The sequence below is a fragment of the Lepeophtheirus salmonis genome, chromosome 4 (genome assembly GCF_016086655.4).
Source record: "Lepeophtheirus salmonis chromosome 4, UVic_Lsal_1.4, whole genome shotgun sequence".
Classification (NCBI taxonomy): domain Eukaryota; kingdom Metazoa; phylum Arthropoda; class Copepoda; order Siphonostomatoida; family Caligidae; genus Lepeophtheirus; species Lepeophtheirus salmonis.
The window spans coordinates 32,778,470-32,801,813 of NC_052134.2; the positions used below are offsets into that span (position 1 = coordinate 32,778,470).

A 23,344-nucleotide genomic window follows, 5' to 3' on the forward strand; every position below is an offset into this window, starting at 1 on the left:
TGATTTACATAAACAATAACCCTCGTCTCTCATCCAAATGAAACCGGGACACGTAATAAATACGTGTGCAAATAATGTAATATTGCATTGATGCTATTATTGTCTTATAAGGGATGAAAACTGTACAACAACGTTTGTTATCATATAAACACTTGCATTTCTATAGTATGACATAGCTAGTGTTGGATTTGCGTTATACATAACCATTGAGTTCGAGTAGAATCTAGTACATGGTTTCGAACATTGAGTCAAGTTGAGCACAGCTAAAGACATTGGGTAACGAAACATATTTTATCATTGAATTGCTAAAATATAATCACAATAATAAAGTCATTTTCACTACTTTAATAAAGGGAGTCAATTATTAATCAAATAATGTATGTAATTAAAATAGTCCGAAATTACTTCAAAAAGTTGTAACTATATAATCGCAAAAAGCATTAATTAAATTAAGTTAGGTTGCCATATTGTACAGTTATTCACATCTCAGCCGCATCACAACATTATGCGAGATGTTAACTATGGTTGAGGGATCTGAGCCATTCATAGAAATACGGCAAGATTGTTTTCAAGGGCGACCGCAGGATTATATATATATATTTTTTTTTTTGGGGAGGGGCTTGGTCTTAAATATTTTTTTCAAAAATCCATAGGTATTCACAGAAAGAAATTTGGTTGTAAAAAAAATTCCAAAAATGAAATTTTTTGGAAAAAAAAAAATTCAAATATTTAATTTTTTGAAAAAAAAAATCAAAAATTTAAATTTATTGTTCTACAGCATATTTTGCTCGAATGAACTTTTTTTTAAAGAAAAGAAATGTAAAAAAAAAAAATTTTGACAGCTATTTCCTGGTAAAATTTTTTCATCTTCACAAAAAACTTTTACATTAAAAAGCAAAAAATTTTTTTTTTTTTTTTTTTTTGGGGGAGGGCTACAGCCCACCCCTTGCTTTTTATATGTCTTTATCTACACACACGTTGGGGCTTTACTACTCTTCTATCAGTCTGAATAGCAAGATCTTCAATTTTGATCCTTAAATAGTAAGTGCTTTCTTTGACTAAGTTTTGCCTTGAGGGCAAATGTCCTTTTGAGGTGGAACTGTTATTACTAACTTGTTATCAGTCATCCCCGGTATAGGGGACAAATTTGTTATCTGGCTTTTGGGTGGATTAAGGGTAGATAAATCCACTCTAATGCAGGTTTTTGCCCTTCATTACCTAATCACTCTTTTGTTCTCTGTAATTGTTCTTCCTTCACTCTACTGGGTCTTCTAACCCCGTAGAATTATTACAAAGTTCCTTTTGATCCCTATCACACTTTTAAAAGTACATTTGGCTTTACAGTAATTTTTTGTCTCATAGGGGACTTAATCTCTTACTCTCCATGACTTTTAGGGACCCTGTAAATTTTATTCTTCCTAATGCTTCATAATATTTCTTATTTTCGATATAATTTCAATTTTTCAATTATATTAATTTATACTAGAATATTTTGGGTTATGATCAATCGAATTTAGTCCATTTTTTCAAATAATATTTCGAGTGGGGAGTTCGACAAATACTCGAATCCAACAGTAATAATAACGTAACCTCGATGAGGTAATTATCAGCATATCTTTGTTGTTCTAAAAATGGGATGGCCACATGAGTCATGGGGCTTACATATCAATATCTAGAGGCTCACGGAATGTTGTTTGACTCAGGAGTATCTATTATTGCCTACAACGTAAGGAAGTAGTGCTTATTTTCTCCTTAAATTTACGGAAATAAATACAAGCTTATAAGTTATTAGAAAAGTCTTCCCCTTCTTTATTATTTTTTTTTGTTTTTTTGGCAGGAGTATATTTGTATAATTCTTGTAGAATTTGCTTGCTTTCTTGGAATTTATTAAAAATAATTGACATTTCTAGTCTTTATGCTTTTGACGAGCAGCATCTATATGATAGGTTGAGGGAAAAGTAATTTCGTATTTTCAACTTTATTTCAATGCTTTATAAAAAGTGTTACAATCATCCGATTTATACTAAGTATGTCCATTCTGATCAATAACTTGTTGCCAACAAGAATCCAACTTCATAATGCCCTTCTCGTAACAGTTCATGTCCCTATTGAAAAAAAACTCGGACAATCAATTTTCACAGGCCTCTATTGAATCCAATTTTGTATCCCCAAGCTTGTTGGCCATAGACAGGCACAAGTGGTAGTCACTTGTCTAGAATTGAGGGAAACAAATAAAAAAAAATGCTCAAACCACTGTTGTGTAACACGAACCGAAAGAGTATCCACCCCGTATACATTTCAAATTTACATTCTAAAATATGGCGAATTTCTTCCTTTGAGATCTCCATACTCAACGCACAATAACTCACGACGGAACTGGCCAAGTGTAATACTGTCCAAAAAGCGTTTGTAGTATACACTCAAATCCTTTACAACGCCTTATCGTATGCTCCAATGTGACCAATGATTAACAAGAAAAAAAAGGTGGGAAATATGAAATTACTTTTTCCCCAACCTAATATAAAGAGCTGTCGATATAATTATAATAACAAAGAGAAATGATTGACTCTAAACAAGGCATTATTAGTACTTTATTTTGATTGGCCAAAGTCTTGCATATATATATAATAGGGATTTATATAAAGTATAAACAATGTACTTGTTGTGTTTTTCCTTGAAATTGCAGATTTTATATTCGAAAATTTATTAAGTGGCTTTCCCCAAAATATGTGTGTATATACATGGGATATAACAAAAGCATTACACTATGTAACACCACTTTTGTAACGGGATTTAATGATTTAATAATTAATTTTAATACAGATGCTTCATCTAGCAAAAAATCCAAAGCAAGCATTATAATATAGCACCTGTATAAAATATTATGACATGTATTATTATGAATTTAAAAGAATAACTTCTAATAAGATACCAACATATATGAATGAAAAAATTTGTCTCGGTGAGAAGTCCATCTTTTATTTTTTTCAAAAATTGCCAGATTGAAATTCACCAAGAAAATCGTAAAAAAATCCTTTTGCAGTAATCTTGGGAAAAAAGTTCTTAATAACATTATTTAGCATTGTGAAGGGGGAAACAAAACTTTTTTTTTTGTATTTACAAAATTAATAAAAAAAGTTATGAAGAATACAGTCCTCAACAAAATAAGCCTCGATAACTGGTTCATTTTGGAAAATATTGCAAAAATTATGTAATAAAATATTCTGCAAATTGAAAATTAAATAATTTTTAATAATATATATTGAAGAGTATGATGCCCAAAATGCATAGTTTTGTGGCATTTCTTCCTAAAAATTAAAAAAGAAAAAAGTGAAGAAAATTGAAAAATTATTCAGAATATGTCAGACATTTCAATTGAACATCAATTTTTATGTGTCGAATTTATATGCAAACGAATCCTTAAAAAAATTTCAATAAAGTTTATATTTGTTTACGAATCCAATATTTCATTGGAAATCCGTATGTCCGAAAATATCCGAAAAAAACAAAAAACAAGAAAAGAAAAGAAGAATGTACAATTTTTCACCGATTTCTTTTTTTGATTCGACCCCCTATATTCTGATGGTATGGCTTCAAAATATGGACTTGAGTCCACGTTTAGGGATAAGTCTCAAGTCCCAACTCTGATTGCCATATATAGTTTACAGAGGTGACATTCGCTAATTTTTCGTTAGTCCACTAAACACAAAATATCACTAATCCTACTAATTTTGTAGGTGTATGGATTTGCTAATCCTATTTAACTAATTTTAATTCACTAATTAAATTATTTTAATGCAAAGGTCTGTCAAATGACCCGTGGTTTACCAAAGATTCCGTCTAGGTCAGAGGTTTCCTACAGGGGAGGAATTATGAATATTTAGGGAGAAATGGACAATGTCTTGTTCTTGATTGAGAACTCTCTTAAGACGGCTACCCCCGTTCCCCTCCCTCCTGCAACATGCAGTGTAAAAAAAAGTTAAACATTGTTCGAAAATGAAACCTCATATATGGCCAGCACGTTCTCTCTCACCAAGTGGATTAGAAAAGGAAAAACGGTTGATGGTGTGCTCTTTCTTCTTCTTTGTTCTTTATTTAGTAAGTTGTGGGGGTCTTAACATCTCTCTCTAACAGAAGAATTATTGCCTATCTTTGGTGAAAATTGATTTAAAAAAGTATAATAAAACATATATAAATTTAGATATAATGATCATATTTTCCCTACACTAATGCTATTTTATTTGTTGAAGATTCTCCTCTTTATAGAAGAAATTTATTTTCTCTCCGAACCTCCCCCACCCCCCTAAATCATATAAAAGACAACTAATATTAAAAGGTATCTAAATTAAGTAGTACCATATTTCTCGCCCTCTTACACAAATCCCATCTCTAATTATAATTTTTATGTATAGGCCTTGAGACTCTAACAGGACGACATGACCGAGGCAACGGGTTTATAAATATATATTTTCATTTGAAAATTGGGTTTGTGTTAACCCATTAAGAAAAAAGTCAGAAAAAAGTCAAAGCTTAACTGAAACTATATGCTAAGATATCAAATCTTCAAATAATGATAAACTAAGAGTTTATCATACTTTTCCATGCTTTAAATAGTAGGTACATTAGTATTTTTTAAATATTCAAAACTTAAAACTTTTAATAGGTTTCATTTATCAAAATATTCAACATTTAAGATTAAAAAATGTAGATTTTTTTAAAAGGAAATCTTCGAAGGAATTCTTCAATGAGTGAATTAAGTGCCCCCCCCGTATTATTAAAATTTATGAATAATTCTTCATTCTCTCAAAGTGAACAGCTCCTCTTCTTTCCCTTCTAAATATTGCTAGATTCGTTTTATTAATTTCTCAAGTTGTGTGTTTGAGGCTCCTAGAACAAATCTATATTAATAAAGCAAAGCTTATATGTATTCAAAATTAATAACAAAGTGATTTGTACATAGTTCTCCCTGATGTAAATTATATACCAATACAGTCGATAGAAAGCAAATGTGTATAAAATACATGGTACACTGTATAAAATGAATGAAATCTCGTGGGCGTTTAGTTCAACTCATATTAAAAAAGAAAAAAAAAGTACTTTGTGAAAAATTTAAAAAGATGAATGTGACTTTAGATGAGATTTAGCAACAAGCTACAGTGCTCCCTTATTTATCAAATCATATTAAATTTTGATGATTATCAAATGATTATTATTAATTTTTTATTATCAAGGAGAGAACGTCTAAGTATTGAGTGAGTAGCTACGCTCATAGTAGTTTGCTCATACAAACGGAGTGCGACCCCAAGGATTTGTTGGGGATTTATCTTTTATGTTATAAAAGCTAAATTTGTACGTTCGTCGACGCTTAATAACCATTTAATACCACTAGTATTACAATAAACGATATTCCATCTCTAATTCAAATAGAAGAATCTCAAAGACAGGCAAAAATATCTATTTCTTATCATTTTATCATGGAATTTAAGGTAAAAGTTAATAATCACGACCCCAATACAAACTAATAAAAAAAGAAGTCCAGAATAAAAACTATTTCCCCGATGTTTATAATTTAAATTTGATCAAATTTAAAGGTTGTGGGGTGAAAAATTTACACCTTTTTTGGCCTAATTTATGTTTGATGTAAACATTAAATATTGATTTATTCAATGGAAAATTCAGATTCATTTTCAATATCAACAATAGAAGTAAAGATTATCTCAAACATATATACAAAATATACTATTTATCCTCTTCTTTAAGAAACAGATGTCAGAAAAATTACCAAATGGATAACTAGCTTGTGGTGGCCAAGCGTTCAGTCTGACATCCCTTTTGATCCACCAATGTTGGATTTAAAGGCTCTTGGAATACAACAACTCCAGAGAAAAGGATGCATACTAAAGTAAACTGTCAAACGGATCGAACTCTCCATGATATACAGCTCCAGCCAAGGTGTACTTGGATAAATTGCTAAAATATCAAAAGACAATTTCAAAGGTATACAGTTTTTATGTATCTCGTTCTGAAGTTGAGAAAATATCTTCAAAATGAGTAAAAGTGAGAAAAAAACTATTTTTATTCTTTAGAGGTTTATAAATTAATCATTTAAGGCATTAATAATTAGTTTTCAATTTCACATCAATAAGAAATACACACCTTTAGATTGGAAAACTTCAAAAGAACCCCTTCAAAGCCGTCTTACTTTTCAAGCTATCTATGAGTAATATCTTTTTATTAACCAAGAATATGCCATCATCTTAAAAATCAATCAATAATATTAAAGTAATGATAATCTTTATGATAGAAAATGTCAAATGAAGTATTTTAGTTTTCTATAAAGAGTCAAAAAAAAGGTTTTTTACGATTATACTTTTATTAATTAATTATCAAAGAATATTAGGTTAAATAGTTATTATCACCCATTATGTAATTATATGTTAAAGATAAAAAATCGCAACAAAATTATCAACTACACACAACCTCTCCATTTATGTGACTATTAACTACTTAAGATCCTGTAAATTCTTAAAGGAAAGATACTACAGATCTGTAAAAATTATTTCTAGCGATGTAAATCGTGTGTGTTTTTTTAGTTGGGCCACTTTTTGGAATTGACCATCTGGAGAATGAATTTTCTTTTCCTTAGCAGTTGTAATTATTATTCAAAATTTATTTCCTTCTCCCCCTCCTCCCTTCTCACAGTTGATTGTAGCTGGTTTTTTTTGTAAAAAATTCTTCAAATTGACAGGGTTAGCATGTTAATTTTTGGTTTCTTTTTTTAACATGTCCATTATACACACGATTTTCATCACTAATTATCAGCTTGAATACTGATAGGTTTAAAATTGTCCACTTTTACATTAAACATATTTGGACTCACGTTATTGTTTGGTATGTAATTTTTGTTGGGAAAAATTACAGTATTATCGTCTTCCCATTATAAAAATATGTCCCATTATTATTCATTTTTAGATTGAGTGAGTGTTAATGAATTGTGGTGCTATTAACAATGTGTACTTAATTACATCTTGTGGTCGCGATTTCAAAACCCCTCCCCTTTCTACCTGCGTACGTACTTTGTGCATATCCAATTATTTAAGTTCTGAAAAGGTCAAGAGATACTTCTGTAGTACATGATTTTTTTAATTATCATCAAGTGACTACCCTGAAGAAACTGGTTTCCATCAATATGAAGAGACTCAATTAAGAATCCGCTAACATCGTACAAGCCCTGGTTCTTTTTGAATTGTTTAATATCTAGCTCAAGATACATAAAGTATCTATTTTAGGGTACAAACATTGTGTTTGGTTTCAAATGTGAATATATCCTATTTTTAGTCATGCCCCCACTAATACAAAAATTTAATCTGTATTTTGTTGTCAGTTGACATTTTTTTCCTTATTTTTCACTTATCAGTGTTATCAACGTTGATTGATTGAATTTGAATTAGTCATTGCTATTATGAACAATTCTCAACAATTATTGAATAATAGTTTTGTGGTTTGGAAGAATTAGCATACTAACTGATTATAAACCTTTTTCTTATTTTTTTCCGAGTAAAAATTGCATGACACCATAAAGGTAAGGTCTTGCGGAATGCTTTAGGTGAATGCACATATCTATCGTCCATCTGGCGTCTCAACATGTAAAATAGAGCGGTTTGATTTTAATTTTTGTCGAGTAATGCGGAAAACATGTCATTCAGTAAAAAAATTACCTTTGCAAAATTGAACTGTTCTATGAGGACATCTTTAGGTCGCACATCTCGATCAAATTATGAAAAATGCAAAAATTCTTTACTTAATGAATATAGATATTAAGAATACATTTTTGTTATTTTGAATAAAATATCTTTTTTCATTTTGCTTAGCTATAATAGGGTAGCTTTTGAAAAAAAAAAAAAAAAAAAAAAAATCTAATAATATATTTTATAGGTTAGAATAATATTATCATAATTTAATTTAAGATAAGGATTAGTGCTGTATTTTAATCTTGATTGACGAAGAAAATTACTTTTGTCTTCTTTCAAACTTTGAACTAGATGAGCTACCTAAAGATGACATCAAAATTTCACATAAGTTACTTCCATACCAAATCCTAACTTTTGCAAACTAGCCGTAATCGAAATTCCAAAAATTTGAAAAACAAACTGGCCTAATGTATAAGTTGGGAACGGACCAATGATCAATATTTAAAAAAAAACTGTCTATTTATAATCTTCTTTCTTTTTAAAGTTAATAGGTTCTCTGATTTTACAAGAATAAATTTGTTAAAATAAATTAAATTTTAAATGCCCGACAGTTACTCGAACGTATTTACCTATTAATATTTTGTTGTATTTTCTCTCCTACAAACAAGAAAAAATTTATATCACAGAACCTCTTCATTTTGTGTATGATAATTGTTTAGGTTTGAGTTTAATATGTAGAGCTCTTAGAAATAAATTTTCCGTTGTAAACACTTCGTTACATGTGCACATTCGATAGATGTGATAATTCCCCTTCAGTCAGGAGAGGCGGTAAAAAAAATTGACCTTTAATAAAATAATTCTTTCAGGTGCTCCAAGATAGTGGACAAGTTACTACATTGATTGTATCTTGCAACTTTTCCAAACAGAATTTTTTTCTTCAAAAATCAGCTTGTAGTTAGCCAATTCTCCCAAACAATAAAATTACTAATCAATAATAATTACAGAGAATTGTTCACACCTTAGTAAGAACTAATTTGAATTCAACCCATCAACGTTAAAAATACTGATAAGAGGAAAATAAAGAGAAACTCTAGAGGTATCACGGTTTACACTGTTGTTAAAAGTTCCAGAGTAGAATAAATAATTGCCAGTAGACGGCTCTGATATCATCTCCCTATAATTGCTGTTTATTGAAAGGCTTGTCAGACTATATGATTTATGACAAAAGTAGATTGTATGAATAATTTGTCATTCTGATAAGATGTATTTTATTAATTGAATTATTAGATTTTAGGGCTATTTGATTAATTTATTGTTATATACAATTTTTTCATGAAATTTAATTTAAGAATAAAAATGTCTAATCTAAATTTGAAAAATCTGCTGCCTTATAACAATATTTTTATCCATTTATTTATGGATTTTAATAAAATATGATGAAATTTTTAAACATTTTTATATAGATAACAAAGTTTGAAATTTATACTAACATATTTGTCGATTAGTTATAGATAAGTTATTTTAGATATTTGCTGTATATATAAGGTTTTAACTCTTGTTATATTTTGTTAATGATTCTAAATGAATAATTTAAAGTATTTATGATGAGGATACTGCAATATTTTTGACTTTTTTATTGTAACTTACAAATTGATAAGTCTTCTGTTCAAATGCCCACATCCGTTATTTTACTCGTAAGTTGTACTTAATAAGTGTGTAATTTTAATATAGCGTTGTCACAATAACAAAAGATAACTTCTTACTTTCCTATCAAAACATTTGGGGGTGCTTGCAATTCCAGAGTAATACCCATGAGCTGTCAATTAAAGTAAGCAACGTGGAGACGTGATGTGTTAAACACGGTGTTGGATCAGTAAAAGAGACTATAAAAACTACAGTCCTCTCAATCCTATTCCGATTAATTTTCTCCGTCCAGGGCCGATCCTTATTGGTATTATATCACTACGTCATTTCAGCATTTTAAGTTTCTCCAATGGCTGCAATAATAAATGTGATCATTCATAATAAGGTCTTAAATTAATTTTGCGTCTATCTAGCCATGAGTTAGCATTTGTACTCATTGATATTGCTATCATTTATTCTGTTTTTCGTTTTTATTTTCTTCAGTTCTAGCACCGCAGTACCGACTAATTAACACTAGGACTGTTGAATGGGTGAAAAAGATTGGACCGATTAGAAAAAAAGACTGAAGGGTGGAGGAGAGAAAAAAATGATTCGGAACGCAGTCTTAGGGCCTATCCAAGTCCAAAGCCCAACAATAGTTACATAAATTAATGTTTAATAAATTCACGAAATATATCGAAAATTTGAATTGGTATGTTACTTTTTTCCCCCAGTTATTTGATAATGTAGCTACATTTTTGATAATACGAGTGGTAGTACCTGGGATTTGTTGTAGTTATTAGGCGCGAAGAACAGGCAGAATTTCCCTTATTAATATAGAAGATAACTCTATCAACAGTTTTGGTTACACACGCTCGTTCCTTTCCTTTTCTTTTTTAACATGACATGCTAAGCTATAGCTACACATACTCATTCGTACATTGTTATTTCTTATGAGTAATCAGCAACCATTCAAACAGACACATTTTGTTTAATTAGCATTTGTAGATTAAATAAACTAATTTTTAAAGCAGTAATTGTATTAGCTTATCTTTACATAGGATTATATAGAAGGGAAGAACAAAGTAAGCCTCCCTTAAAGGCCTTAAATGAATTCATTTCCAATCCTAGCAACATATAACTTCTGATAAGTTATCTGTGTTCTCCATATTTTTATTTTATAACAATGCATAGTTTTTTTGTCGATACATTATTATCTTTCATGAGCAAATTCAAAAAAGACGAAAATATAGCAAATAAAGATATGTCGTAAAATTAAGGTGGAGTTTCATCTCAAGGATATCAACAGGAGTCTTTATTTTAAGTAAATTTATTTTGAAACCATATGTATTTATATCTCCAACCCATTGGTTGTCAATATTTATACAGTTTGAGCTTACTAACAATACAACAGATAATTGTTAGCACACAGTAATGATATAAAACAGAGAAGAAGAACCTTCTACATTTAAAATAACTTTAGTATGGGGAAAAAATTATAATTACAGTTAAATTCATCATTTTATTATTAATTAATAAATCAATTTACACTAAAGAATTGCAATACTAATAAAATTGGGTTAATCATTGTTTCGGCTTTCAAGTAATCCGTAAAATGACATTTAATCCGGCTTCCATATTAAGTTACCAACTTTGTATAAAATACTCTTAAAAGACGGGACAATTGTCCGTCTAAATAACGTTTAAGATCTGAATCCAAAAGTTGGGGTACTCTAAATTTACATGAATATTTACATTTAAAGATACGACCTGACCCAGATCCGAGAAAATTTATTTCCGTTCTATCTTAAGACGTTATCCCACTAATACAATATGAATACGCGTATATTAATTTTTGAGTGTAACTTAGAACTGAATAGATAATTGACTCAAGATAAAAATAACAATGAGCGTGTGTAGCTTATGTTCATATTAAAAAAGGAATGACAAATTAAGTACATTATATAAAATAATGAAGGTGAGTTTAAACGAAGTTTAGCAACAACTTTGTCTAGCTAAAGCTCAACCAGGTATCATTCTAGGGGCTAAAGTACTCCTTGGCTCATTAAGTCATATTAACAAAAAAATCTTAATCTGTTGTTACTTTATTTTATTCTGGAGTAGATCATAAGTATTGAGAACTTCATGTGCGTGTGCTCATGAAAAAACAGAGAGTAACACTAAGAATGTCTTTAGGTCTTATCTTTAGTGATGAAAATCATCACTAATTTTTAGTTCCCCGGTTAAAAAAATCCTTTAATTGGTTAGATGGAGTTGCTCTGGTTAAGTATAAGTAAACATTATAGTATTATATTTACTCCATCTAACCTAAAAATATTGTTTGAAGTCCATATATGCAAGTATATTTCTTTCTCTAGAAATGACCGGGGGAGCGAACTTATGCACTTTGAGTTTAAGAGAATAATTTCTCCCGAGTGCATTGTCTATGAGCTACGTCGATTCCATTCGATTTTTATAGTTCGTAATCTCAAGAATCAATTTCCCTCTTTTAAGCTGTTATCATTACTATTGAACTCCTGAGTAGTTATAATTGTAAGCCCCTGTTGGACTTGAGTAGAGGCTCGGCATTTGAGTATTTCTTGCTAATGCCCTTGTTTATTTCCTTCTTCCCCTCCTCCCTCGTCATAGCTGATTGTAGCTTATTTAATAGCATGTCATGACAGCTAAGCTGCTCTCCTCAAAAAAAAAAAATTCTCAGAGTTACTATGTTGATTTTCGGTTTCTTTTTTTTTTAACATGACCAAAATAAACTTGATTTTCATCACTAGTTATCTTCTATCTCATTAAAAAACAAAGTTTGTCTGTCATATACGCCTAATAACTCACTGCAATACTAGGTACTACCACTAATATTTCATTTATAATTTAAATTTCAAGGACATAAATCTGTGAGCCAAGACTTGAAACTCTACTTTGACTTGCAGTATAAGTACTATTTTATTTCCTCTACAATCTGCTTATACAAGTTACAACTTGTACACGATAATATACCTAATAATGAAGAAGAAAAAGAAAATGAGAATGTTTTGATGCATCTGTTATCTGCTTGACCTTTTAACTCCCATAGTTTGCTATGTTGTTATGCATTCCTCGTGTGGTGGACAATATGTATTATCTAGTTGGTAAAATAACTCTCCATCATCAATCCTCTGAGTCCACGATTCACAGTAAGGAGTGGTGGCTCAGTCATAGTTTGTACATATCTAAATACTTTTATAGCTTACAAAATGAATTATGCTTCTAAGCCAATAACAAATCAATTCAAATTCCTTTGGGGAGTATGACTTTTTGAACTCACGTGTCTGACTAAATCATATATTAAAAATGTATTTTGAACAACATATACAAGGAAAGGGCTTTGCTTAATTAAAAATGCATCCAGGAATTGCTAATAGTTATAACTGTGTGTATATACACTAGAGTGGTTTGGTTTCAACTTTAAAAAAAAATTTGATTACACAGTAATGTGCAAAAGTTATATGGAAATTACTTATGCAAAATTTTATTGTCCTAAGAGGGTAGCTTTAGGTCGCACATCTCGATCAAATTATGAAAAAATGCAAAATTCTTAGAATAATAATTATAGAGTCTAATAATACGTTTTAAGATATTTTGCATTAAATAACTTTGATATAAACATTTTCTAATCTATAAAAATAAAAAGTTACGAAAATTTGATGATCAGTGTATAGTGATCATTTTTTTTTTTTTTTTTCACTTTTCTTAAAGGAAAGAACTAAATTTTATGAAGGTATTCTCCCTTTATGCTCTATACAGAAAAATTTAGATTTCAATTTAGAAAAAAAAAAACTGAAAAAAAACTGTAATAATATATTTTATAGGGGTAAGAATAATATCATCATAATTTAATTTAAGATAAGGATTAGTGCTGTATTTTAATCTTGATTGACGAAGTAAATTACTTTTGTCTCCTTACAAGGTTTGAACTATATTTGCTACTGCAAAGATCACATTGTAGGAAAATGAAATTCTGTATAGGTTATTTACTTACCAAATTCCAACTTTTCCTAACTAGCCGTAATCAAAATTCGTAAAAAGTTGAAAGACAACTGAAAGTCTTAATGTACACATTGTACTTAAATTACAATAAATAATATACATAATTGTTTATATGTCTTAATAACATCTAAAAATATATTTCTCATACATATTTGCATAAACGAGTATGTGCAAGCAACGGATATTTGTCATTTCTTTAGCATTAAAAAAAAATGAAAATTTGTCAAGTTTGTCTCCTTTTGAGAGGGAGAGATACTTGATTTGACAAATATGAACTGCCAACACAAAAACAAGCTAGAATGATTTGTCTTAAAATAGAGAGTGGATTACATTTGCATTTTTTCTTAAATAACCTTCAATTTCTATGAACAAATTATTCTTATAAACCATTTTGGTGTCTCGCAAATTGGACTTAAAACAGTCAAAATACATCGTGACAATAAAATGATGAAAAAAGGGTAGATTTCTGTATTATTTTATAAGGGACATTTTGCGTCCTTTATAAGTCTTTTGAATCAAATAAAGGCTTTAAAATATGTACCTAAAAATTATCTCATCCCAAAAATTTAATGTCAAGGCCTATAATTTACTCAAATATGTCTAATGAAATATAGGGCTGTGTGCAGTGATGATAAATTATCAATCCTTTGGAGTTGATAATATCAATAATGCTTAAAAAATTATCTGAGCTTATTTGGAAAATTTTTGACGCAAATAAGTGCTATATTTAAGTTTTTATATCCTTTATATACATTTGTGCGTAATAATAGCCAAGTATGAAGAATATCCTCTCCTTGTCGATTGTAAAATTAGTTACAAAAATTCAAATAATTGAAAAACTGAGTTTTCCGTTGAAAAAAATTGGTGAAATAGCTAAAAGTCCCTCTTTTAAACGTACAAGGACATTAGTTTAATTCAAATCCACAGTTTGGTCGTACAAAGCAGTAGCTTTTTTAACTACTTTATCAGTAAAGAATGAATTATCATTTACTTTAGGACCAGTTTTTTATTTAAGAATCATTTTAGCTTTACTCGATAAGTTTGAACTTTTGAAGTTGAGATTTGTTCTTGACCAACTACAATTTCCATTACTTCTTGGTTACAAGACTCGTTTTCACTTTAAAAAAAGTCTTCTCACAAACTCAATTACAAGAATGACAACATTTGTTTTATCAATGAAAACATGAAAATCATCATTTTTTAGCCAAATTTTCAAAATCATGAAAATAATGAATGAGGTACATTAGTTCAAACTGACGTCTCTCAAGTTTTTTTTTTTTTTTTTTAAAAGTCTTTCTCAAAATTTGGCTGATATGCGTGACTGTTTAAGAAGTGTATTTATAGTGTGAGTAATCACCTGCGCATATGTGAAGAGATTGGAATCTCTCGTTAGAAATTCTAATTTCAAAGGGCTTTCTTAACACTAGGAAGGGCCCTATCATTACCGCAGATAAACTCTAACAAGTATTTTGATCTAAAAGAAGGTTGAGCTCCTTTTCATTACTACAAACTATTTGCTTTTGTAAATTTATGTCCTTTTTACAGGGGTTCTTTTTCAAACTTTATTCAGAACGTCCATAACATAAGTTCTAAATTCAGGGATCTCGTTGATTTTAATTATTTTTTCGCTCTCAATATTCAACTACTCATTGCCTTTCTCTTTGTCTCAATCATCTTTGTTCCTATTTTCATTATCCTTGAAAAAATAAACTTCTCTTTAGAATGACTTAGAAAAGGTTTGCATTTTTTTTCTTCAAAAATGACATATGTAACTGCCAAATATGTTCCAAATCCTTACAATTTTTTCATGTAGAACATTTTTAGGGTTTTTTATTTGGTTAAACTATTTTTCAGTAACTTTAGTTTTTTATGAGATGTTTTGTCTTCATATTTTCTCTTCATATGTTCACAAAGTACAGTTATATTTGAGCCTTTTTCCATTACAATAATGAAATTTATAATATTTAAAAGTTTAGCCAATAATTCAAAAAGATTAATTGAAGAGAAGATAGACGAAAAAGTATTCCAAAATGAGTACTACAACCTCAACTAGGATATTATGGATTAAAATATTAAAAAAACACAACTTTTGATCTCATTAATTTATCATTAAGATAATTAATAGACAAGCTTGGATAAATTACTTTCAAACGACTTAACTACCTATATTGTTAGCCGACTGCTTTAGACCCTGAGATTCTGACACAAGATTTGTTCGAAAAATGTAACTTCAAAAGTAGTTGGAGATAATTTTTTATGGATTAATAAATGAACTAGACTTACTACCCTGCATTACGAAGAATTATTAAGCCTCAACAAACAGACAATAATAATTATTAATAAAAAAGATTTGTTTTATCAATGTAGAAAATAACTCTGAAATAAATCATTCGTATTAGTCTCCACTATTCATGAGCAACTTCACTTCCAGTTACTTAATACTTAAATAGAAAGATTTCTATATTGATAAAGCAAATCTTTCTTATAAATGAATTTGTCTGTTTTTTGACGCTCAATCATTCTTAGTAATACAGGGCAGTAAGTCTAGTTCATTTAGAAAGCCATAAAAAGTTATTTCCAACTCTTTTGGAATTTAATATTTTAGACGTTTTGTAAGGCCTGATCCAAAAAATAACATTTGTGGAAAAATATTTGAAAATTACAGTTTTTTTCAAAAAATTTCAAAAGTTAAACTTCAAATGTTAATTTTTTTCTAAAAATCCAGTTATTCACACAAAATAAAACTTTTGTAAAAAATTCAAAAAATCAAAAGTTATTCACAAAAAATTCAACCTTATGGAAAAAAAAGTGTAAAACTTCAATTTGAGATATAGAATTTAAAAAAAAGAATCAAATATTAAATTTTTGGGATAAGAATTTCGAAAAATAAATTTCAATTTCATTAATTTATATTGGGGGCTACAGTCTCTCCAGATTACACACTGCGGAAACCCCTTGTTTTTGACTTGTGCAATATGTACTTACAATTGAAACATGGAATTCCAGGATTGTTGAAAGCCTTCACCCTTCTTTTCTATCTCAATATCTAAGGTTTAGTATGATCTGCAGAGTATATTTTGATGCTGAAGAAAAGTCCAAGAGTAGATTGATGATTGAACTTGATAGATTGATGATTTTAAATTGATTCTAAGCATGTACTTATATAAACACATAAGAAATGAATGCAGGTATTCATTGAGGTATTGTAGTAACCCACTATATTTTAATTAGTTGTACCCACACAGTCTTATTATTTCATGTGTATGTATATAAAAAAATAAGGTATTTTCTTCTCAAAGAAAAGTTACTTTGAACAAATTTATATTTGGGCACATCTGTGTACACATGTACTCTTATATTTACAGAGAAAAAGGAAATGATTGCTCAAGGCTCTAATTCCTACAATTAAAAAGGTCTACAATTGGTTACCTTTAAAGCAGGTTTGGATCCCTTCACATCTTTTTCGTTCATCTGTTCTTTTCTTAAAAGTTTGTCGTTCAAGCATCATCTGTGCTCCCTTTCAAGGAACCATAGATGACGTCACTTAATCATTATCCCTCGTAACGTTATCAACTTTTCCTTCCCTTCAAAGTGTTCAACTTGTAAATTCAAATAAAAAAGAGGTTGTGTAGTTTTTAAAGCTGAGGGTATTCATAATACCCTCAGCGTAGTGGTGCTGAAACCAAAGGGGCTATTGCCCCCCCCCCCACACACTTTCGATGTATTGTTATTGTTATATCAATAAACAGAAATCCATTTCGCATAAATAATTTTAAATGTCAACCTTTTCAAAAATATATTCAATATTTTATTATATGTCTTTTATAAAAAAGGTTATTCTTTCAAATTACTCTAAAAAAATCAATTTTTTTTTGTCTCAAATTTGGTATTTATAAAAATATATTATATTTTGTCAACATTGTAAAAAAGCCCCCTTCCCAAAGAAAAATTCGCAGATCTCTCCTGGTGGCGTCGTCGTTATATATGTTGGTCCGTTTACTTGCAAATACATTCCAGCACCGATACCTTAGGGCCCTTAGCCGACAAAAAACTCTGGGAGCTCCATAGTAAACGTTTGGGACTCCCGTTGAGTTGTCTTTCTGAGGGGACCAATTATGATAAAAAGTTTACTGTGCAGTTAAAAATCTCCACAGATTGTATTAAATATGTTATAATAACCCTTTTCATGCGTTTTAGACTACCTTGCGATCCTTCTTAAATATTTTGTATACAATAATCTAAAAGGGTTGTCGATAGGGGTAGAAAAATCTTTCTCTCCCAAGGAAATAACTTTGACCTCAATTCACTACTTAACAGAATGTAAATTGGAAAAAAATAGACCCTAGTTTAGAACATTAATAACAAATCTCCAAACCTTTCCTAAAAAAAAATAAAAGGTCTGTAAATCGTTGGTAGTAAGACAATTACGAGTAATTCTTCCCAACTGTTAAGCTATTCATTATTTAGTAATAAGGATATACTATTCATAGCTCAAAAATGGTTAGCAATGAAGAAATTAATCATAATGAGATCTTTATAGAATCCCCCCTATGTCTGAAATGAGTCCATCGATTGGTCTATTTACTATTACATTTCCTTCTGTTGCACAGTTCTTTATTTAATAGTGGGGATATGTTCACTGCTTCAATATAGATGTAACTCGAACTCAATGCAAGCACTTTTTGGACACTTATTACAAATTAACTTCAAGGACTCTAATTGTAATTAGACCTTAAACTTTTTGTGTTGTTACAGCCTTTATTTTCTAAAGGTATGTATTATCATTATTCTTTTTATTCTTAAGGTGGAAACATCAAAGTATAATTAGCGTGCGCTCATAAATAACTGAAAGTTAAAATGAGGATTTGTTGGGGAGTTGTAAGTCTCGGAGTAGAATTGTGGATTGACATATTCATTATTCATATCGACGCATTTACTAGATAAGGACGTGTGTTCATTTTCTTCCTAGGTGTTTCATAGCTGCTTGCAATTAATCTAATTGAGTGTCATGACAGCTAAGCTCCTCTCTTCTCAAAGATTATTCAAGTTATCAAGGTTACCACATTATTTTTCTTACATACCGGTAGTTTATGTTTATGTATGATGAAGATTTTAGTGAATGATTTATGTGTAGTGATGAAAATCCTTTGTATTTTGGGCATATCAAAAAGAAAAGAAAGAAACTGAAAATCAACATGGTAACCCTAACAATTTGAATAATGTTTTGGAAGAGAGGTGCTTAGCTGTCATGACGTTTAATTAAATTAGCTACAAACAAGGACATTGACAAGATTTACTGTGATGTCGATCCTCAATTTTACTCTAATTCCAAGAAGGACTTCCAATTATAACTCTGCATTTAATCCTCAAGGTCTTTTATGAGTAAACACGAATGCTCAATCATGTTTTCAATATATAATTGAATGTAGTAGGAAACGAAGTTTTCTACTCAGATATTAAATAATATTGCCTACAGCTAAGGAGAAGAAATTCATTCTTCAGATTACCAAGTCCACAAAACAAATATAAAAAACAAACAAAAATGAGCCGGATAAAAAATACACACGATTTGCAAAACAATATATGTATGTGTTGTGTTACATAAAACGAATCCTAAAGGTATGTGAAAATAAAAGAAAACGAAAATAAACCTGAGAATCCTGACAATTGGAAAGATGTTTTACGAGAAGGGAGCGGCTTAGGTGGCATGACGATTTATTAAATCAGCTGTAAATAGCCATGAGAGAAGAAAAATAAATACCAATCCTACTCCCTACATAGCAAGGACATAAGATCTAGAAATACTCCAATATCGATCCTCAATTCTACTCTGAGTCCAACAAGTACTTACAATTATAACTCCACAGCAAACCGTTACTCACCTTTTTTATGAGCACAGGTACTTGTTATTCAAACAAACTTTTATTTTCCCTTCTCAAGAATTAAATTTCAAAGGCAACAGCTTTTGAAAATAAAAACCCCTTTTCCGATTGCGGACTAGAAAAAGTCTGCCCAGTTTCTTGGATATGTTAGGTTAAGTTAAAATTTCTGAGCGTTCTTTGCTAGATGTATTGGGTAAGCTATATCTCACGATTAATACATTACATAAAAAAAGCTCAAGTATATTTAAAGGTTAAGTGTACACTTAAAAAAAAGTTCATATAATGTTTTGTGTTGCAAATTGTGTGTTACAGTGTTCCAAAATGGAAGTAAAAAAGGCAAAATTGGATACATTCTTGAGTATCACTACAACTAAGGTGAGAAGGCGGAGCGGTCAATTTTTTTCTGTTTATGGACCCAATGCAACAGCAAAGCGGTGGTTCCAACGATTCTGTTTTTTATAATATGAACGTCGAAAATGTCGATAAAATAATAGAAATCGTTGAGCTGGACAGTGATCACTTATTCCATCCTGCAAGAAACTGAAAATTAGCCAGTAAACCGTTCGGAACCATTTAAGTCGGATAATCCCAATTATGTGAATCTTATTGTGAAAATAAAGCGAAAAACTTTTTACTTCACCTATTATTTTATACATCTATGCTTATGTGTGGATAGTACAAATAGTTTTGTATTTTCATTAAACATAATTTTATTTGGGTTTTGTAAATGTATTGCTTTACAAGATTTGATTGTCTTCTTTATTTTAAGAAAGTATATATTATTGTTAAACATGACAGTAGGTACAACAATAGCATAGAATGACTTATCCAACAACTCATCACCATTTAATCGGAATCATATGATAAATATTCATATTATGCGCGTGTAGTGAATGCATTATAGATAATATTTAATCACTTACAATCAATGAAGGATTGAAGAGGCCCCTCTTCAAAGTTTGACTAATATATGTGCAAAATGATAACAACCCAACTAGCTAGACAGCTTCAGGAATACATAATCTTATATAATATTTGTATAGGCAGGAATGTAAAAAACATTTCCCGTCAGTCTGTAGAAATAAAAGAAAGCCAAAACAAACATGATAATCCTGACAATTGGAAGAACGTTTGGGAGGAAAGCAGTTTATCTGTCATGACATTTGATTACATCAGCTGCAAGCAGCATTAAGAGGAAGGGAATAAACACAAATCCAAAATAACAACTACATATAGACTGGAATAACGCTTATTTCGATCCTTAATTCTACTAGAAGTCTGACAAGGTCTTACACTTAAAACTCCCTAGCAAACCTTATTGATACTCTCTGTCTTTCAAGAGCCCACACACTAGTTGTTATTTTATATTTAGATGTTCTGTCTTCAAGAATTAAATAATAATGATAAAGGCCTGGGTAAAAAAAAATCCTATTAAGATTACCAAATAGACAGGGCCGCTTCCGCTTTCTAGAACATGTTGTATAAACCTCTGAATATAGTTTAACATAACTAAAGGTGGGTTCACTGATGTGAGGAAAATTTCATTTTGAAAATTGCCCTATAAGAAAAATTGTTCTACAGCCCCTCCAGACCCCCCTGCAGCGGACTCTACTGTTAAAGCTTAAAGAATTATTTATAAAATAAAAAAACCTGAGCAAGTTGAGAAATGATACTTGAATGTGATTGACGAATTTCCATTCGAACGTCTTCAGGATCACAGTCTACGCCGTCAGCAAATCTGGAACATTGGAGAGAAAGAAGGGTTCTGTTAAAAAGACCAAACTGGACCAGGAAGAGTTTAAAAATACAGCCCAGGCCAATCCCTTAAGTTCATGAGGGTCTATGCAAGAGATCTCGGGGTTTGACACCAGACTGTACAGAGATCTATCAAAAAAGTGGGTGGAAAGAGATTTTTGAGGGTCGAGAAGCCACTTTTGACACCAGCAATGAAAGAAAACTATCACCTCCGTTGCAAGGCTCTTTCTAATGAGTCGTTTAAGTTCTTTTGAATTCTTTTTTGACACTTTTGCCCCAATCCCCATACAGCCTTGATGCTAGCCCTATCGATTACACCTTTTGGGTGTATGTCGAGGGAAGACCTGTGGTGTCCGTTATCCAAATACCAAGGTTCTCAATACCACTGTTGCCCAGAAGTGGGACGCCATGAGAGAGGACTAGATCTGTACCAGATACCAAGCCTTCCGCCACTACCTGGAAGCCGTCATTGCCGCTAAGGGCGGCTACAATAATGATTAAGAGAGCCAGAAACACATCTATTTATCTGTATGGGTATATATAAAAGAGAGATTTTTTTTGTGTGTGTGTGTGTAAATGCCCCCTTTATACGTTCCCACACTATTGAACCTAGGATGCTGAAATTTTGCATGGGTCCCTCTTTTGAACTGGCACTGGCTAAGACAATATAAGGGGGACTTATGCTATGCTCAATACCCTAAAACTGTTTTCTGCAGCTCAAGGAGACAATATCATTTATCAATAAGTGATTGGCGTTTTGAAAACAACTATACGAATTACTACGTTTTCTAAATTTATTCAAAATCAAAAAAGTTATGGGCTAAAAAAAAATCGTTCAAAATTGCAATTTCGTTTAATTCAGGTGCAAAAAAATGAACTTCCAATGGAATAAAGTTTGTAGAAATTTATTGGGCATTCGTTTGCATATAAATATGCCAAATAAAAATTGATGTTTAACTGAAATATCTATCATTTTCTGAATAATTTTTAATTTTTTGGATTTTTTCTCTCTTTTTTTAATCCATTTTTTCATCAAAACGTCAATTTTCAGTTTTTTATGAAAAAATGACTCAAGACTAATCTTTTTGGCCAAATAAGTGCCGACGCAACAACTGAAACGGAGTATTTTCAATTTCCAGAACATTTTATTTCATAATTTTTGCAATATTTGCAAAAATGAAGCGTTTATCGAGTGTTATTTTTTCGACACCAGTATTCTTCATAACTTTTTTGTTTTTGCAAATACGAAGAAAATATTGGTATGTGAGTGTTTCTTTCACAATTCCAATAAACGCTATTAACTATTTTTTTTCAAAATTAATGGGAAGGTTTTTGCAATTTTTTTGGCGAATTTCTATTTTTGAATTTCTGGAAGTAAATAAACAATGAAGTTCTCATCTAGAATTTTTTTTTAGATGCATACAGGGTGTCCACGATAAACTGGAACTACTTTAAACTTCATCCAGATCCATAATGTGGATACTCGGGGTTAAGTCATACTAATATAAAAGGTTGTGTGAACAATACACTATAACTTCCACCACAATTGTTTTGACAACAAACAATAGTCATCATGGAACAAGCAAGGAGAACTACTATCCTCGAATTGGCTCGCGCGGGACACAAGCCCTCTGCTATCTACAAGCTTCTTAACTACCCCAAAACAACGGTGTACCGGATCTTCAATGCCTGGGAGGTTGAGGGGAAGGTCTGCCGCAAGGCCCACAACATGAAAAGTGACCGAATCCGCACTCCCCGCTTCCTTGAAGGCCTCCAGAAGTCCATCAAGGCTTTGCCGGGGACTTCCTTGTCCAGGTTGGCCAAGAACCGTGGAGTGAGCAAGCAGCTGGTCTGCAAGGCTGTGAATGAGGCCCTCGGGTACAAGTCATACCAAATGGCCTTCATGGATGCCGTGACATCCTCACGGCATCCATGAAGGCCACCAGGCTCACTAACGGTAAGCGTCTCCTCAATGACCTGAAGAGCTGTGGAGGAAGAATCTTCTTCTTCTCCGACGAGAAGAACTGGACTGTCGACAGAAGCTACAGCGTCCAGAATGACAGGTCAATGCCAAGGAGAGAGATGAGGTTCCTACGGTCTTCACCACAAAGTTCCCGGGCTCCATTACGAGGGTGTGGAATGCTGTCGATTCCGCGGAAGTCATCAGGGCATGCAAATCCTTTAGGGGCAGGATGGAGAAGATGGTGGCTGCTGAGGGAGGACATGTTGAATAAATTTATTGTTGAATATCATGTCTAACTTTTTCATATTAACAAATACACTCCAAATTCCATTTTTATCAAGCAGGTTGAATTTTAAGATAGTTCCAATTTATCGTGGACACCCGCCCTG

At 31.0% G+C, this 23,344-nt stretch overlaps 1 protein-coding gene across 2 annotated transcripts in view; it reads right to left on the reverse strand.

Moving 5' to 3' along the window:
• The window catches only part of LOC121115743 (F-actin-monooxygenase mical1), a 21,741-nt gene extending 5,175 nt beyond the window's left edge, over positions 1-16,566 (reverse strand). The window contains exons 1-2 of one of the 2 annotated variants that reach the window (XM_071887835.1): positions 16,341-16,566; positions 9,455-9,688 (exon numbers count right to left, since the gene is read on the reverse strand). The gene's annotated coding sequence lies outside the window, so the exon portion shown is untranslated. The remainder of the gene's footprint in view (positions 1-9,454; positions 9,689-16,340) is intronic. The other variant, XM_071887837.1, reaches the window with a different exon arrangement.
• Positions 16,567-23,344: the final 6,778 nt, after the last annotated feature.